Genomic DNA, 17591 nt, shown 5'->3' with positions numbered 1-17591 from the left:
ACGCAGAATATCAACGGATAGGAGGCGAGAAACTCTGGTGGACTTGTTGTCCATGAAGAAGACAAAGTAGAGGACGAAGAGGACGTCGGGGAAGGCGTCCTCGGGCTCGGATCGGCGTCAGAACAGACTCGGGGAGGCGCTGAGGTGCTCTGGGTCGACGGTGGGGAGGCCGGCGATGGTCCTACTCCGGTGATGAGCTCTTGCTTGGGCCGGCCATGGTGGCTGCAGGGAGGAGATGGAGCGGGGAGGAGCTGCCCTCCTGGCTGGCAGTGGCGGAGGAAACGAGAGGGAGAAGGGGAAACCCTAGGGCGTGGCTGCTGGCTTAAAAAGGAGGGGAGAAGACGGCGCGACCTCAGCGTCCATGAAGCTCACGGCACGAGCGCGAGCGCTCTATCTCTGGAACAGAGACGGTGATGCAACGGGGTAGGTGGCCGTGAACAGAGTCGGACCAGGTGGGCTGCGGTGGCTTGGCTGGGCTACAGGTGAGGGAAAAGGCCCAAGGTGTGCTGCTGGGAGGCCCCTTCCATTTTCTTCTTTTCTAAAACTTTGAATCTCCAGGTTTAGAAAAAGAAAAGTCCAGAGAGTTTTGAGAATAAATAGGCTAAGAACAAAATATTCATGGACACCAGGAATTATGCAGCATTTGAATAAAATGCTCTGGTAATTTTAAGAGACTGCAAATTCAAACAAGTTTGAAAATAATTCAAGCTTGAATAAATCCTTAGCCCAACCAAAACACTTTCAAAGGACTTGAAAACTGGAGGAGGTGGTCTTGGCATGGTGTAGAGAATATAGAAATATAGTGAACATTAATCTAGAGCAGAAAATGCCACTAGAGAAATAATTGAAAGAAAGGGAAAAGGAGAAGTTTGGATGGGATAGAAACTTGCACTACAAAAAAATACACTTCCGTGATGATACATGTTTGTCACAGTAGGTCGCGTTTTTTGTCATGCATGTACATCCATGAAAAATTTATGACAGAATCAAGATAGTCATACATGTGTTGTTGTAGAAGTATTCCATGACATTACCAAAATTATCATCACGGAAGTGTCCACTTCCATGATGATAAATCGCGTGTCACAGAAGTGCTTTTGTCAAGGGTGACTGACACATGGCATCCACCGTAACGGAACACCGTTAAGCTATCGGGTCAGGTTTTGGATCCGATAACCCATTAACAGCCCCGACCAATGGGGATTTTCCATGTGTAAAATCATCATTGGCTGGAGGAAACACGTGTCGGCTCATCGTCGGGACAGATGTCATCCACTCATTGGACAGAATGCGCCTATGATACATTGACACGTGGCACAGCCCAACAGATGCCCATTCCTGTGAAAAGGCCGTCCCATTTGACTTGGTCAAAAGGTGGCGGGCCGGCCCATGGAAAGCATGTTAACGACATGTTCGCATGTAGCCCATTTACAGCCCACTAACCCAAGGCCCGTTACGCCCTATCCGAATTAGGCCTAGTAGCGTCATCTGGGCCATCCAATATGATTCCAACCTGTTTTCACTTCTGGCCCATGTATGGCCCATGACGTCTTTCGGCCCATATGAGGCCCTATGTAACTCTTGGCCTATTAATGGCCCGTGGTGAAACTGGCCCGTAATGAACAGTCTATCACTTTACACCCATTAACGGCCCGTGGTGAAACTGGCCCGTAATGAACAGTGTATCACTTTATACCCATTAATGGCCCGTTATTCCGTTGGGCCCTCTCCAGCCCATGTTATCTTTCGGCCTTCTCAGAGCCCATTTATTCTTGGGCTCATTTCCAGCATTCGTTTACTTATGGCCCGTTACTGTCATTTTCTGCTTGTGGGCCAAATTCAGCCCGTGGTTATAGTCAGCCCGTTTGTGGTCCGTTAATACGTTGGGCCGTTTTCATAGCGTCATCAAATACGGCCTATTAACGATGGCCCGTTATGGTCAGCCCATGAACGGACGATTCCAACTCTAGCCCGTTTACGGCCAGAATGCGGTCTGTTTGGCCCATGTTGGGCCAATCGATCATACGGCCCGTATAAGGCCCATTATGATACGGCCCGTAGAAGGCCCACTGATGATACGGCCCGTAGAAGGCCCATTGTTTCTACGGCCCATAGAAGGCCCACTATTTCTACGGCCCGTAGAAGGCCCACTGTTTATACGGCCCGTAGAAGGCCCACTGTTTCTACGGCCCGTAGGAGGCCCAGTGTCACTACAGTAAATATTAGCCCATGGTTATTGTGGCCTAGTTTTAAAAAATAGGTTATTGCAGCCACTAGCAAACCACAGAAAAAGAACTGCACTGACTACAAGCAAACAAATAAACAAGACAACAAGGAAATAAATAAGCAAGCAACTTACACTAGGCTATCACGGCTATTACACATATTACATCCACTCGGCATCAAAGTTCGCCACTAGTGCAAATATAGGGAACACAGCAGCACATAAATGCCGCAGCAAAACAAGTCCAGGACTGAAACCACTTCAGAAGAGCTCAAGAAACAATATCCTGGGTACCCATAATGCTGGCAAGATGCTTAGCAAGCTTATTAAGTTTCTCTTGTTTGGTGCTTAAGTCCTCCAGCGCTTGCTGTTGCACCAGAAAGTATGCATCTGAATTCTGCAGGGACTTCCTCAGTCCTTCGGCTTCCTGTCGCATAACATCTGATCGATGTCTTTCAACTTGAAGTTGAGACTCAAGAATCCGAACTGATTCAGGCAATGAGTTCGAAGAGTTGGTGCCAGCAGTGGTAGCCGATAACTTGAACACTACATCAAGACATGACTTTGGGGTTGTCTCAATGTCTTCAATATAGTTTTTATCAGCTTTCTTGGAGACCAACAGGGATGTCTCACTATCTTGAACCTTATCTGCATTACTTCCTTTACCATTGCATAACAGGGTACTCTTCTCCAATATTTTATCCGCGTTCTAAAAGAGAAACAAACAAACACATCTCAGGTTTACAATGTAGTATATGAAACTCATTTTGGTAAACCAGTTTAGTAGTAAGGTGGACAGGATAACAGCATGAAACAAACATATATCTATGTAATATGGTCACTGTATGGTCTATATCATTCTAGTTTATGTTGCCAAATCAAGATAGATACAGTTCGAATCATATCTATTTAAGACAAAGCAGCATAGACAGAATATAAGTGTGGGAAACTACACAGCAATAACAACACGTGTAATGTGCATGGCATGAGAACATAATTGTTTATTCAATTGAAACTGAAATCAACATAGAGCAAGTTACAACAGCAAACAGCCAAACATGTTGAAGAAACAGGTTTAAAACATACCTGTTGCGCCATTGGAGTTTCAATTGCATCCTTCAAATTTGAAATTAGTTGGTATCAGTAAATACAGTGATGCAAGAGAAAAGTAGTATGAACCATAGCTACGGAACCTGACCTGAGAACAATTCTTCTTCTGCTTTAACCGTTGACTTCGGGTTCAGAGTGGTGGTCCTCGTGATTTGGGCACTGCAGTTGCCTTACTAACTGCTCATGTTTGGGTGCTCTATGGTGGAGACGGTGTTGTGTCAACGGGAACTGGGTGTCTATCTACTGGGGTTGGGGTTAGAAGGGGTGTAGCTGGTTCTCTGTCCAACTGGGTAGGGGTACAATCTGCATGAGTGTGGGTTATGTGTGGTGGGGCTGGTTCTTGGGCAAGTACAACCGTGGTTCTATCTGCATCGACAGGTAGCACGATCTTTTTTGAAGACCGTGTTTTTACTCCCACGGATACTGCCATCACTCCCTCCAATTGAAATGGCTGATATACAAGAAAAATAATTGAATGTACAAACATTGTAAGATAGACAGGTGCAATGGATAGTAGGGAAGAAAACAGGACATGAAATAATTCACATTTATGTTGTCTAAGCAAACAGAATAGCAGGACATAATTTCACATATATGATGGCTAATTAAACAGGATAGCATGACACAATTTCACATGTATGATGGCTAACTAAACAGGATAGAATGACATACTTCAAAATATGATGACTATGTAAACAGGATGACATGATATAACTATACGATGTGTCTATTAAAGTGGTTGGCATGCCATAAATCACAAACATGTTGTCGATGGAAACATGATGGCATGATATAATTCATGGATAGAATGACATAATTTAAATATGATGACCATGTAAATAGGATGAGATGATATAACTATATTATGTCTTTAGAAAATGGGTTGGCATGCCATAATTCAGATACATGTTGTCTATGTAAACATCATGGCATGACATAATTCAAATATATGATTTATATACTAAGGAAGTGAGCAGAGGGCAATCACATATATGATGTGTCAACTAAGGAGATGGCATTCAATATTGTGTATATGATGTAAAAACTAAGCATTGCAATACAAGATATGCATTATATGAGTAATATAACCCTGCCAAGTTTGAGCATACACCTCAGGGGGATAATAGGACTGGTCATCTACCTCTGAATCCTCCTGTGAAGAGCTATCTGTAACCAGCAAGATATCTGCTTCAGCAGGTAGCATTGTCTGCTCTGAAGACCTTGTTTTCACTCCAAATTTCTCCATCACCAATTCAAATGGCTGATGCACAGGAAGAGCAGTTGAATATACAAACATTGTCGACAAAAGCAATGAGAAATACAAAAAAGGACAACATGATATAATTCACATATATGACGCTTGCCTAAACAACATGGCATTGCATAATTCACATACATAATGCCTTGCAACAAGATAACATTTCATAATTCACATATATAATGTCTTGCAACAAGATGGCATTGCATAATTCACATATATGGTAATTAGACACTAAACAGGTGGCATTCACACAAAGCATGTCTAAACTAAGCAAATGACATAGCACTGCAAGATACCATACGCACGATATGAGCAACATAACCCTGCCAAGTTAGGGCATGCACCTCGGGGGGGAAATATGACCGGTCATCTGTCTCTGAATCCTCCTCTGAGGAGCTATCGGTAACCAGCAAGACATGCGCTTCGTCAGATAGCATTGTCTGCTCTGAAGACCTTGTTTCCACTCCAGATTTTTCCATGGCCGTGCCAAATGGCTGATGCACAGGAAGAGTAATTGAATGTACTAAAATTGTCGACAAATTTAACACGTAATAAAAAATGATGGCATGATATAATTCACATATAAGATGACTGGCTAACCAAGGTGGCATTGCAAAATTCACATATATGATGCTTGGCTAGACAAGATGGCATTGCATGATTCACATATACGATAAAGAAACTAAATAGATGGCATTGACACAAAGCATGTCTAAACTAAGCAGATGACATCTTTAATGTATACAGTAAGCAATGCAAGGCACCATATGCATGATATTACCAACATCAGCATGCCAAGTTAGAGCGAAGACCTCATGGGGTAAATAGGAGTGGTCTTCTCCTTCTGAATCCCCCTCATAACAGTTATCTTCCTCTTGATTACGATCCGAAATGGGTGGAGGGGGATGCCTTTGCGCCCACCATGGAACGACGCCTGCATGAAATTTTATTTCCACGCAAGGCTCGTCTCTTTTGCTCTACATGATAAGTTCCATTGTGTACAATAACTGGCATGCATAGGAGTAAAACATAGTGAGATTATGTAAGGAGTGCATGCACAAATCCAGAGTGATGGTAGCAAACTGTGGATAGACCCAAAACCAATGATAGCAGGCAGATAATAGCTTTAGTTAAAAAATACAGATAATGGCTCCTTTAATGTTTGTTTGCACCCAACATGAAACTCATAGTAGACACCGGAGATTAACCAGATAGTAGACAGATAGTACTGATTGCTGCCCCAATATGTACCCCACAACCATTTAAAAACTCAAGTTTCAACATTAGTTTGGACCTGACTCGGAGTCTAATAGGTGAACACGACAATAATGTAGCATGTCATCATATTAAGCGACGCATAACGTAAGCAGACACGGAAGAGTGTGACCTCTCTTGTGGACCCGTGTAGTCCTCAAGGTCATGTGCTTAGTTGATGATGGTAATTCAGTTGCCGTGGCTGCCGGCGGCGGGGAAGAAGATCTGAGGCGGCGAAAGACAGTTTGGAGAGCGGATCCCTACTGTGGTGAACCCTTCCGTCATTGGAGCAGCTGAGCTGGGGTGGAACACAGCGCCGCAGGAGCAGGACAAACCACACAAGGTTTTATTTGACACATATCTGTAACAGAAGTAATTGAGTAAGGGCTTGTTTGAATTTGAGGATTCTAACAATGCAGGGATAGGAAATAGACAGGATAGGATAGGAATGCACGTGCAAAACAGAGAATTTAAAAACACAGGATTTCTGCCAATCTGGGTGTTTGATTCACAACAATTGGAAGATCACAGGATGCAAAAAAGCATGGTGAGATTAAGTCAAACCACAAGAAAATGTATGGTTATAATGCTATTATGCTACTATCTCTTAGTCTTGTGCTTGATGAATAGGAATATGAAAAGGAGGAGAAGTGGAAATTAGAATTCCTACAGTTTTTCTTTCAAGGAGACACTAAAGGAACAAATCCTACAGTTTTCCTTTGCTCCATTCCTTTGCACCAAATTCATGAAAAGTAGTACCATAGGAAACTTTCCAATTCCGATGTTTTTCATTCACTTTTCCTTTCAAGCACTGGCGATTCTAGTAGGAAGGCTTGAGCAAGGAAAATCCTACACTAAAAAATGTTTTTGTGCCACTTCTATTACTTTGGACCCAGGCCACTGCCATACTAGCTCAACTCCCAGGCCCATCGACAAATGCACAGCTCAAACGCACAGAGATAAATAATGATGGCGTTCAAGAGAGTCCATCACGGATAGCTAAGTTGCCTGGTACCTCACTGCTTGTCATATAGTAGGATAAAATAATCATATTTCCCATTACTACGAGTGCTCAGTGGACAATATATATAACATGTAGAGTAAAAAAGAGATGCAACAAGTGTACAACCTCTTTGGCGAAGCCATGTAGATCTTAGTGTGATTGGGTTGTCCGGTGAGGATGCTCCAGCTGACTTGGCTGTCGGAGGAGGGGAATAAGATCTTAGGCGTCTGGAGATGGAGCCCGAGGAACTGCTCCGCTGTGATGGAGGGTTTCGTCGTTGGAGCAGCTCCGGTGAGTTGTACGACGCCGAGGCTGAAGTAGGACAAGAGAGACAACGAACAACGTTAACCTGAGTGGAATTCTAATAGCATCTCCAATACATGACGTAAAATACATAACCACAAAGTGCTAGATGTAAAATAATCAGCCGCTCATCTCTGAACTTAACTGTCAAAACTGAATTTAACTGTCAAAACTGAACTTAACTGTCAAAACTGAACTTAACTGTCGAAATTGAATTTTGCTGTCGAAACTGAACGCACTAGCAAGGTGAGGCTACACATCGGTCGACTGACTTTTTCATCTCTGGTTAGTCGATTTTGCAGCCGGTGGATACGAAATCAAGGGCCTGCGGTTCATCTTCAACATCCACCCCCCTGAGCCGGCCAAACAGCAGCCCCCCGCCGCCCGCGACCGTCGGTGCACCGCCTCGCCCGCCCCGAAAACACTCCCCACCGTCGGTCCGCCGCTGCCCCAGCCATCCCTCTAGGCCCCCCCGTGCCGAGCTTTTTCTCCGGCGATCCCCACGCCACCGCCCCGCCAACGCCCCGCCACCGCCGGCGACCACCGCCCCCATCCTGAACCCTAAGATAGATAGTGGGGTACCTCTCCGGTGAGCCCCCTCCCCGCTGCGGCTGGTTCTTCCTTCACCCCGGCAGCATCGGAGTGAAGTGTAGCTAAATAGGAGCAGCATCGCAAGCAAGAGCAAGAGCGAGAGCAGCAGCGCGAGCAAGAGCAATAGCAAGAGCAGACCAGGCAGGGGACCGAGAGCAAGAGCAGAGCAGCAGCGCGAGCGAGAGCTAAAGCAGCAGCAGGTCCTACTGATGTGGACGTCGCCGCTGAGGGAGCGACGCCGTGGAGGAAGTGGCCGGCGACGCCGCCGTGGATGGAGCCGCATCATGTCGGCTCGTGACCGAGCACTGGCAGCATCGTGAGATCGAATCAAGAAGAAAATGCGGCGATTAGTGTACAACCTCTTTGGTGGCGCCGATTAGGCCGCAGCTTCATCCGAGGAAATGGTGATGATGATGCTCTTCCGGTGGTGCAGGTGAAGACGGCGGTGTGGGAATGGAGGTGGCGCGAAAGACGAGGGGAACGTCGGGGCAGCTCCTTGGAGGTGGAGGACGGGGTGGCTGAACCGGCGGGACGATGAGATCGACGACGGATCCTCATATGGTACTGTGGATGAGGGACATCAAGGTGTTGCTGTGGACGACGTCGTCGGGGAAGAGGCTCCGGCTGGGTGGCGGACGGAGCAGGATGTGGGGTTTCGTCGCGAGTTTTCACGGCCTCGGTGTATGAATGGGTGGGCGGATGGGATGGCAGTGGGGAACCATGGCTTAGAGACGCGCTTGTCCGAAATGCGGGGTAAGTTACGAAAGTACCCCCCACCGATTTGAGGAGGTTCTTTCGGTTCAGGGGTACCACGGGCATTTTGCGTGTAAGGATTTCACAGGAGGTGGGAGTTTTCGCGCGCGTTGTAGTTTCGGAATAGCAAGGCGCGGTTGAGATGGAGGGAGTTCTCGGAGCACAATGAGACAAAGATATATCTTAAATATTCCGGGCTAACAAGGCGCGGGTTGAAGAGGCGGGAGTTTCGCAGCACGATAGACAGAGACGCTAGCTTGAATTTTCGGCATAACAAGGCGTGGCTTGAAATTTCGGAAGAACAAGCTTAACGTGTACCCAAAAAAAGACAATTTGCACCTCAACACGCACAACACACACACAAACACCATTTAGACTAGAGTAAGGTACACGTGCATTGCACGCATGAGATTTGGCAACCAAATTATGAATAAATACCACATTATAGCATGCAAGCTTTGAGTCATATATGCATGATGTAGATGTTCGTTTAATTATTATAGTTCATTTCATTCAAAATCATCTAGTTTTTATAAGAAAGATAATCTATTTTAAGATTCATGGAATTGTACGTCGTAAGACATAAAGTAAAAACAAATAATGGCAAATCATGTAGAAAAACATTTGGGCAATTCTGATACGGAAGATTCTAGAACAAATAAGAAGTGCTTGTGTTTTGATGTTTGTGCATTATGCTTAAGTTCAACCATGGAGTCTTCTAGATTATACATGTGGTGAAATCTGGTGGAATCTAGATGATATCCAACGGCCAGTAGTGCTCAAATTTTCCATCTTTGGACCATCGGATTCGCCTCATCCAACGACCATCTTTCAAAGTTAAAGTTACCCGCACACAATATAAAAAAATAATATATAATATATATATATATGGGTATAGATATAGATATGTGATGCAAAAGCCGCCCATCATCTCCAATTAGAATAGTGTGTCCATGCACGGATGCGATGTGGCCAAATGATGTCTGCCATCGGTATCTCAAATTCAAATCAGTCTGACCTTGTTCAATGTGTATACATTACAACATGCTCGTTTCCAAACCACACTGCGCAGATCTCCGTTATATTCATGCATGCATGGGTTTCAAACATCAGGATCTCTTATTCAAATATTTGAATTCAACTTTACATTGATTGTGACCTCACCTATTCAGCTAATCTTTTACACCCACACAGTAGTCTTCTCTTTATAATTGTACCACTAACTTTCTCTCGTGCATGCATGCACACACACTACCACTCGGCATTATCCATCGCACACATGCAATCTTTTTCTTCAGGTCGGTCTCCCATGAAGGCACACACCAACACACATCCCCCTCTCCATCATATCGGGCATTCTTTATCTCTCACGCGTGCATGCGCAACGATCAATGTTCCTATATGTATGTGTGTATATAGCTAGGTCTTTCATAGTTTTCCACACAAACCGATCAATCGATATATCTAGTGAGGTATCACCCTCTTTCCCACGTCCACATCAATCAATCTATACCTCTCTATATAGGATTAACATATATAGCTAATACACCCACATTAATTATGTATCCAATGTCCCCCTCTCATCATCCATGCCTTCCGCTTCATCTCTCAGACGCATGCACAATGGCGAAGACAGGGGCAGTAAGGGCCCTGCCCCCTCCCCCCTCCCCTAACATCACTATATATCAAGGCTAATATGAATGTGATCATTAGAAAATTGCTACTAAAAATGGTTTAAGTTCATGAATTGACCCTCCTCGTAAAGGATTAGCAATGCTTGGCCCCCTAGCTCATTTATTTTTCATGGCTCCGCCACTGCGCGCATCAGCGCACGTGTTCGCCCCCCTCTCTCTAAATATCGATATCGCTCTTGTGCATTCCTTCATAGTCTCCCTCCACTCGGCCCCTCGCACCATCTTCTAGCCCCCACTGGATTTTGCCACATGTACAATCTAGCAGACTCCATGGTTGAACTTAAGCATAATGCACAAACCTCAAAACAACAGTGGTTCTCTTTTGTTCTAGAATCTTCCGTATCATAACTGCCCAAACTTTTTCCTAGTTGAATCGCCATTATTTGTTTTTACTTTATGCTTTACAACGCACAATTCCATGAATCATAAAATAGATTAAGGGCTTCTTTGATTAAAAGGATTCTCAAAGGAATTTTGGAGGATTCTAATCATTAGGAATTTTTCCTATCTTGGTTGTTTGATTCGTAGGATTGTAAACCATAGGAATTTTTCCATATGATTCATTTGCACTAGATTTCATAGGAAACATCCCATCCACTCAAACCTATTTGAAAGAATTCTGCGATTTTTCTATGCACAATCAAACACTCGTACAATCTTGTAGGATTCAAGACGACATTCCACTATAATCCCATGTTTTTCCTATTCCCGTGTTCTTAGCTTTTTTATAAAAACTAATTGATTTTGAATGAGATGAACTATAAGAATTAAATGAAGGGCTACATCAGGCATATATGACTCGGAGCTTACATGCTATAGTGTGGTATTTATTCATAATTTGGTTGCAAAATCTGATGCGTGCAATGCACATGTACCTTACTAGTACTTCGAGTATGTGCAAAACACGTAAATTAGAATACCAATGGCACGCTACACAGTGTCTCTCTTACAGTTCATGAAGCCACGTGGCACATGTGTAGGCGTTTTCGCGACCTCCTTGCGTGGATTGATCACAGTGACGTGCTGCTGGTTCCAGAAGAATGTACTCGTCCTCCCTGAGCCATACTGGCGGTACATGCACAAAGCGAAGATGTGCACGCACGCCATGCACGCACTCATTCCTCGCACGCACACACGGGTACACGAGCGGACGTAATTTTGTACCAAGATCCACCCCATGTGATAATTTGACGCGTGTAAAGTCGTTCACTTCATTGATGGTCAATTAATACAGCGCATACAAGTTGAGTGGACGTGAGGGCGGAAGAAAGACATTATTACTCCACTGCGCGCATGCGAGTAGTTAAATCATGGGTTGCTAGTAGTACTTCCATTGGTCTCCTTCATATTTTGTGCCAATTTTTGACAGTAACATAATATTTACGCATTTGAGCAATGTAGTACTTGAAATTTATGTTCCGCTAAACTCATCGGGAGCCGTTTCGGGCCTAGAAACCAAAACCATCAATTAATCTTTACCTTGTTCCCATCACATTCGAAAGCCTGCTCACACCTACTAGTAGTACGTACCAAACCTGAACGTGTTCCCACTATGCAGGTATTAGTACTAGTGCTAGTACTTAGGTTATAAAAAGGGGGACTACCTAACTGAAAATGACTCTACCTTTCCTCCTCATAAGTGCTTCTTCTTTGTCCGTCGTTGACATGGCCGGTGAGCAGAGCTCTAGGTCGAGAACTACTCATAACAAGGGAGCGGCAACCAAGGCTGTGGAAAAAAAAGAGGGGGCTCGCCGCCACGCAGAGACCTCGAAAGATCTCCCACGGGCAGGTGATGGCTCCTAGGAGCGCCCTAGCCGTGGAGGCGAACATGCCGAGCCGGCAGAGCTGGAGTCGTTATCCCTCGACGGCATGCCCGATCAGCTCAATAAGCAGTAGGAGTTCATCCAAGGCTTGATGGAGTTGCTGAAGGAGAGCCTTGACGACATGCCCGCTGAGCTTAATCAGCAGGGGGAGTTGACCGCCGGCTTGGTGATGCTGCTGAAGAAGAGCATTGCCTCGGAGAAGAAGGCGACCGGCGAAATCTTGCGACTTCGGGAGGACAATGCGAAGCTCTGCCACGAGATCGACCTGTTGAAGGAGAAGAACGCTGACTAGAAGAAGCTGCATGAGAATAGTAGTTCCTCGATGAAGATGTTGCAGGCCCTCGCCATGGAACAGAAGGAAGAGTTGGTGAAGCTCCGCATCGAGCACCCGGCTGCTGTCAAGGTACGTAATATGTCCGTGGAACAGATGATGAAGGCTCGCGTCAAGAAATGTCGCGTCATGGACACAATGATGAAGATGGCGGAGGAGACGCGCAAGGAGATGGAGGTCGTGGAGGCGATGAAGAAGCAGTTACGACTCCGCGGCGAATTAGATCATTTGGGGTGATAATCTTCCTTCTTCTTTTTCTCCTGTGTTTCATCTTTTGCTTCGGGTGTTTCGCCGCACGTGTCACGTTCTCTGCGAGGCATGAATAGAACAATGTTTTTTTTGAGGGAATGAATAGAACAATGCTAACAATGAGATGACTAGCAAATTAGATCATTTTTTATCTCCATATGGCATTGGGCTGCCGTGTTTCGTGCTCCTCCGTCACAGTACTACTCAAGTGGAAAACTTGAGTATACCGCACGGTTCTTTGCTCCTCCTCGATCAGGTCATCGGCGCATTTATACGAGCAGTCAAATCACAAGGCCCCGCCTTCCAGCAGTAATGAGCCATCAAATCACAAAGGCCCTCGCCTCTCGTGAAACCAACCAAGCTAGACTGCCCATCCCTCTAGCCTTTTAAAAAATGTATACTTTTGTACAGCAGTAGTATCGATGGATTGCGCCATGGAGAAAAACTTGAAATTTTTTAAAAAAAAAGGTGGTACATATAGAGAGCGCTCGTCGCCAAATTATGCATATACTACTATTAAAAAGGCTAGTCACAATAATGGTGTCCAGCACAAACCACCCCTCAAATAAAACTAAGAGGGTGCTTGGATACGGTTTAGTCCCATGACTAAAAGTAGTGGGACTAAAACATGCTAGCCTCACCCATGCTTGGATCCAAATACTAAAAAGGCTAAAATAAAGTTAATGAGCATTTATTATCCTCCAAACCCTCCAATCCAGAACTCGCCTGTGTTAAAGGAGAGGAGTTAAATGAGTCGAGAGAGGACTAATCCACATTTTAGTAGGGGTACCCCTGACTAAAAAAATTTAGTCTCAAGACTAGTTTTAGCCCCTCTTTAGTCAGGGGTGCTTGGAACTTTAGCCTCTTAAAGAGACTATTTTTAGTCAGACTAAAATAAGTCCCTTGGATCCAAGCACCCTCTAAGCATCCTGGAATTCTTTGACAAAACTAAGCACCCTAAAATTCTTTGACAACTAAACTGCTGGCTATATGATGTTGGCCATATATATTGTACGTATATAATGTGAAGAAACGAGTGGTAGTACTATACCAACTAAAAGATGAAATGTAAGAAATACTAGTATGTACGTACTGAAGAGTTAAAGTAACAAGAAGAAACATAACATAGTTCTGCTGGGGGCTCAGCACAACACACCCCTCAAATTAAATTAAGCACACCTAAAATTAAACTTTGCAACTATTCCGGTAGACACTGCATTAGAACCACCATGACCAACGACATTGCCACCTTACTCGGAGTCCTCGTCCATGTCCTCGACTTCGTCCTTGTCCCTCTTCCTCTTGGCCGATACTTCTTTGCTTGAACCGCACACTTGGTTGTTGCTCTTCATCCAACCCATGTAGATATTGAAGCAAAGGTAGCCATCCATTGCAGCGTAGTGTATGTGGTCTATATCTAGTAAATTCCGCTGCCATGCATGACGATGAAATGTGTAATGAGGTTTCTCCAGTTTACCGTACGAAGGATGAACCATGGCTCCTGCCAGGGTCAGCATTGAAGGCTGACGAGAGGACACCAGCCGATTCTTCTGGAGGTCGAAGGTGTTGCCTACAACGAGGCCTATCTGATGCAGGACTTCTTTGTCGTTACCAAAGTCTACATTAACGAATTTGACTAGGTTGCTCTCGAGGAAGTCCTTAAAATCCTGGCACTCAACGTCGGCATGGCATATGTGGTAGACCAAGCATAAGTCATGCACGCAAACCTAGATCATGGCGGGCTTCTTCCTCTCTTCGTCCTTTAGATCCTTCTCTCGTCCCAGGACTATGGTGTACTCAACATCTAGCCCAGCGACCCACTCATCATCTGAGTCTTCGAACATGCATCTGAAGCGAGAAAGGCATCCTTTCACCATCGCGGAAGAACGGGTGTAGATGGCGTCGAACTCATCGCCGGTGATGGTTCTAACCTTGTACTCACCGCCGATCGTGGAGATTTGGGACGCCATGGATTTGGGGGGAGGGTTAGGATTAGTGGAACTGCCGTAATGTGAATGGATGGGACGACTAGGAGCGAACCGCCGTAGTATTGAAGGACGCGCGGGGACGAGTAGGAGCGAACTGCTAGCGTGCGAATGGCAGGGTAGTGGCTTTCCATTCTCCCATGATACGGGCTTCCGAGAGCCCTTGGATCTGAGATCGAACGATTGCATGGCGTGATTCTAGACCTATGGGTGAATATCCTATCCTGGAGGGTTATTCTGCAAATTTTCATCAACTTAGCATGCGACCGTTTGATCTCAGATCCAAGGGCTGCCAGCAGCCCGTATCATGGTCGCGCCTACCACGACCGTCGTGTCGCTCGCGCGATCACGCCCTTGGATATTTAACATGGTGCGCTAGGCTATCTGATGTTGGCATGTCATACATAGTCATCAGTTAGTCACTCATACTACAACAAGGTTGGCTATAAGTGTATTTTTTACTCCTCTCTATCTCTTTCTTCGTACTCAAGGAAGAAACGGTGCTAAGCACGTGTATTTATTGCATTTGCCAAGGAGTGACCTCTTCCAATGAAATGGTGTTGCTAAGTTTGCATCATTTAATTAGCTATAGACTCAAAATTGTCTTTTCACCTAGTTACACGCGCTTAGCACCGTTTCTTCCTTGGGTCACCAAACTAGTCTCTCTCTTCTTGATTAACTTGCCACATCAGAGTTTATGCTTATGTGGCAAGCTTAAGCACCTGTAGGAGCAAGTAAAAGTAAGTACAATAGTGCGCTTTACATGGCATTTTTGCATATGTGGAGGAAAGAGAGGCAAGGAAAAAGTGGAGAAGTGAGCTCTCATGCAAGAGCCAGCATCTACTACATGGTGGAGCATTGGGAGAGGCACCTGTATGGAGGTGGTCAGGAATCTGGGAGACTCACGTCGGTCGTAGCGCCGCAGTTAAAATGATAATGGCAAGTCAAATCATGGGGCCCCACCTGTCCAGCAGTAACTCGCTGTCAAATCACACAGCCCTACGTTTGCAGCAGCCTACTCCCTCATCTTCTCGCGTCTCTGTCGAACCGACTAGGCGGAACTGCCCTACCGCCTACCACGCAGGAAAAGCCCTGCCCTCGACTTTTAAATAGTATACAGTATACTAATTTTGTATCCATGGATTGCGCCCGCGCCATGGAGCAAAGCGTCTAGAAAACGGAGGAGAGACGGTGGTCTTGCAATAGAGAAGAGGGAGAGGCGAGACAGTGGTTTTGGAATGGAGATGGTGGAGAGGAGAGGAGGTGGTTTTGCAATTGAGAAGAGGGAGAGGAGCGTGCGGCAGCGATTTAAGATTGGGACGAGAGGGCCGGCGCGCTCTGACTCGATCAAAATCAAAATCAATTTACCTTCAATTAAGAAAGCGACCCCACATTAACTAGTCTCCCTTTTATTCTGGGTCATAATTGACCATGATTTTCGCACATAAAATATATGTCATACGTTGTATACAAGGCCACTATCAAAATTACAATTTGCAACTATACAAGGCCACTAACATTAATCGAGGCAAAATTGATGGCGTTTGCCTCGTACTAGCACCCGAGGACATTAATATCCCTTGTGTGCATGCGGGAGTGAGAAGGTTAGCTTGCATTCCCAACATTAATCAACCAATGAGGAGTAAGAGGGTTGGCTTGTTGTGCTTGGGAGAGAAAAACCACATTAATGAACATGACAATCAAGGTGACAAGCTAGCTTGCAACATTGACTTAAACATAGCATTGGTTTTTACCTTGGTACCTATAATATGAGTTTGTGGCCTTGTATACAAAAATGGAGGGAGTATAATTTGAAAGTACATTCTGATACGAACCAAACGATACAATTTTTGGTGACATGCATTCACATTTTGCTTGTCAAATACAGTACGTGGTCAAACTTTGACCCAAAATACGCGAAACAACAAAAAAATACTTCCAAGAACAACGCCGCTCTTCCGCTCTTCTCCTCTTAAACCACCGCCGCTCCTCTCCTATTCCAATCTAAATGCAGCGCCGCTCCTCTCCTCTTCCATTTCAAAACCACCGCCCCTCCTCTCCTGTTACAGTCCAAAACCAGCATCGCTCCTCTCCCGTTCTAATCCAAAACCAGCGGTGCTCCTCTCCTCTTCCATTCAAAAACCACCGCCGGCGAGTGAAGGTGCTGTGGAGAAGTAGATCGATGGAGGAGTACAACCGATACATGAGGATCGCAGACGGCGACCCTGTGAAGCTAGCTAGGATGTTGGAGATACAGTCTTGGTTTGACAACAAGGACCAACTAGCAGCGACGGCGACATCCATGGCCAAATATCTGAGCGAAAAGGCGGCGATACTCCCGGAGGGAGTCGCGCCGGAGTACATAGAGCTGCTTCTCTGGGCCATGGAGCCAACAGATTCACCGAATCCGATCGTGAGGGAGCGGTGGTGGGAGTATCGATCCCAGATGGAGCATCCACCAGAGATTGAAGGATCGAGCATCTACAGGGTGCCGTTTGTGAGGGTGTCCTTCCAGAGCGAGCCGGTGGAGTCTTCGTCGACCGAACCCAACTACAAGAGGAGAAAAGAAGTTGGCCCGACGATGCTTCCCCGCCATCGTCTCCCTCGCCGTTCACATCGTCTCACGGGGCAGCTGTCTGCCACCGAGGAATAGGAGGGTGCTGCCCCCCCAGCCCAATAGTCGGGCAGGTTGTGAATTGTCAGGAGGAGCTTAGGGTTGCCAGTATTTGCAGGTTGAGAATTGTGTTTCGTGTTGTGTATTTTGAGAGTATTTTCAGATATGAATGTCTTTTGAATTTCAGATTTGCAGTATTGAGCATATGAAGTATTTTATGAATTCTAGATATCTATTTTTAGCACTTAAAAATGTAGTTTCATAGGAGTATAAAAGTGCAGACAATGTGATTCTCAGAGAAGAAACTGCAAGTTTCAGTTTCAGATAAGAAACTTCAAGTTCAGTTTCAGATAAGAAACTGCAACTTTCAGAGGCAGAGCATTTATATTAACATGG

The sequence above is a fragment of the Triticum urartu genome, chromosome 7A, assembly GCF_056163025.1.
Source record: "Triticum urartu cultivar PI428250 chromosome 7A, HENAU_Tu73, whole genome shotgun sequence".
NCBI lineage: Eukaryota > Viridiplantae > Streptophyta > Magnoliopsida > Poales > Poaceae > Triticum > Triticum urartu.
Note: the sequence above shows the minus strand (reverse complement) of the source record.